The following is a 2,485-nucleotide window of genomic DNA, read 5'->3' on the forward strand; positions in this document are numbered from 1 at the left end:
ATCACTCAAACACCATTTTAATAATCTGGCTCCTACATTTGGAATCTAGAATGTGAGACTCACTATCCCTCTAGATTGTCATCATTCCCTCCACTTGTCTCATTCACCTGCCAGGCACTAAAAAATATGACTGTGAAAGAGCCACCCACCAAACCCTGGAAACTATAGAGGTTTATTCAATTTATAAACCAAGGCTGGGAAATATATGATTATTTCTATCCCAAGATCCAAAGACTCGGGATTTTTAATCTTTATAACTTAATGAAGAAAATGGGTTCCAAAGAGTAACACGAGATAACCTGGCCAGGTTCAGGTGGAATCCACTCTCTAGAATGATCCAATCCCTAAAGTGGGACCCTCAGCTGCCATGATTAAATCTATGAGTACAATATGCTGATGACTCACTACTGAAAGACAGTTTGATATCCTTTCATCGTGGGCCATAATGCTATGAAGATGTTTTGAAAAGATAACTCAATGCAGATAAGCTTGATAAGCTGAGTAGGGACCTGCCACATAGTCTTGCTCTATAGAGAAAGAGCCATGAACCTAAAACAGATTCACCCTAAGATGGGCACTGAGAACACTGTGGATTAATGGCTGGACTTCATGTCCCATGTATCTGGTTAAGAATCAGAAGGAAATGTATCTCTTGTGTTAACAGGAAAATTTTAAAAAGCTAATTTAAATGCACCTTGTGACTACACTTCGTGTGGATACATTAAGTCAACAGCACTGTCAGGTGTTCACAAAGTCACTGCTACCTTTATTTGTTATTAATCTGCTGATTCCCTCTCTGGATCCCAACCCAAATGAGGGAGCTCCTTCTGACCTATATCTGAAGCTTAGAGATATGCAAACTCGCAGACTCACAAGTTGTTCAGGAGATGTTGTTTAAGTCTTATTCTGACACCTGAACCACCTTCTGCTTTCACGACACAGTGGCCTTTTCTCTCCTGGAACACCCATACCTGAAGACAGTCATCACCTATGGAGTTCAGGATGCAAATCCATCTGGGCTCCTGAATCAGCATTTTTACTGAGCATATTATTCAGCTCTTACTAGACATAAAATTTTATTCTCAGATGTGAGATCTATGTGCACAGTCTACTCTCTAGAGACCTCTCTGATTCCTGGGTTTTATGAATTACTCTCAGTACCCAGAACCAGCTACCCTCCCCAACTTTAGTGGGGTAGAGTTCCTCATCCTACTGTTCCTTCTGCATTCCCAACACTGTCATCTCTGACACCCTGCTGACCTCATTTTAGGCATTCCTATGTAACTTTAAATGACAAAATGCTAACACATAGGGCAACAGAAAATTGATACATGTGAACTCTTACCTAAACCTGAATACACCTCTGGTGTTCATTGGGTGAGCCTGTCACTTGATGCACTGACTTAATTTCGTGACTCTCTGTCCTGTTACATAGCAAGTTTTCCAACCAGGACTGTGCATATGCATTTGTGTTCGCATGTGTTTATCACCTCTTGGGTTAAATGTCTATCACAGTAATCTGGTTTTGAATATCAGTTTGAGTTCTGTTTAAATATGGACCACTTCATAAATTTGCATGTGATTCTTGCAAAGGGCTATGCCAGTTTTCTCTGTATCATTCCAATTTTACAATATGTGCTGCTAAAAGCAAGCGTTATTTTTTTAAGAACTAAAAATAATCAGGTCCTGAAAGATGGTACAACAGTTTAAGAGCAGGAGCTGCTCTTCCAGATGATCCAGGATTGGTTTCCAGCATCCACATTGTGTATCACAATTATCTGTAGATCAGTTCTAGGGGGTTTGACATCCTCTTTTACCTCCATATACATGGCACACACACAGGAAACAGTCAGACCTATGTAGAAGTAAAACTGCACTACCCATAAAAAAATAAAAGAACATAAAAAAATAAAAGAACATAAACAAGAAAAAAGTAGTTTTAAAGGAAAGGAAAGTAATCTTCAGTGAGGTTGAGAAGCAAATACTTAGGAGGCTTTGGGCACTCCTCAGGGAATTTTCATGCTCCTTTCTCCTTTCCTTTCTTCAATAACTTTGAGTCTGTGAGCAAAAAACAAAAGGTCTTGTGATAAGGTCCTTGGTCCTGGACTCTGACTCAGGAATCTTTCCCCAAGATGTTCATGTAGATACATAGAGTGCTAAGCATCAGTCACTAAGGTGGCCTAGTACCCAGCTCCTTGGAAAAATTCTTGGGTCTCTGAGTGTTGCAAGCATGTGAGGAGTTGGAGATAAGAATGTTAGGGGAAGAAGGCAGGAGTGACGATAATGAGTGGTGAAAACTACTACCAAGGGGATTTTGTCTTTGAACTAGAAGACAATACACCCAGGAAATCCCATTCTACATTTCTGGTTCTTTCACTTCCTTTGATGTGATTCATTGGGAGGAAAAAAAGAAAAGAAAGTTTCCTTACTTCAGATATCGACACCAAGAGCAGATAAACCTAATGATTCTCTAAATTTCAGTTTT

At 39.8% G+C, this 2,485-nt stretch overlaps 1 non-coding gene across 1 annotated transcript; it reads right to left on the reverse strand.

Annotated features, from left to right (window-relative positions):
- Positions 1-1,548: 1,548 nt before the first annotated feature.
- On the reverse strand, positions 1,549-1,651 carry LOC116897436. Its single transcript, XR_004387475.1, has one exon. It is a non-coding gene; the product is annotated as a U6 spliceosomal RNA (small nuclear RNA).
- Positions 1,652-2,485: the final 834 nt, after the last annotated feature.

Source organism: Rattus rattus, chromosome 3 (assembly GCF_011064425.1).
Source record: "Rattus rattus isolate New Zealand chromosome 3, Rrattus_CSIRO_v1, whole genome shotgun sequence".
In the NCBI taxonomy this organism is placed as follows: domain Eukaryota; kingdom Metazoa; phylum Chordata; class Mammalia; order Rodentia; family Muridae; genus Rattus; species Rattus rattus.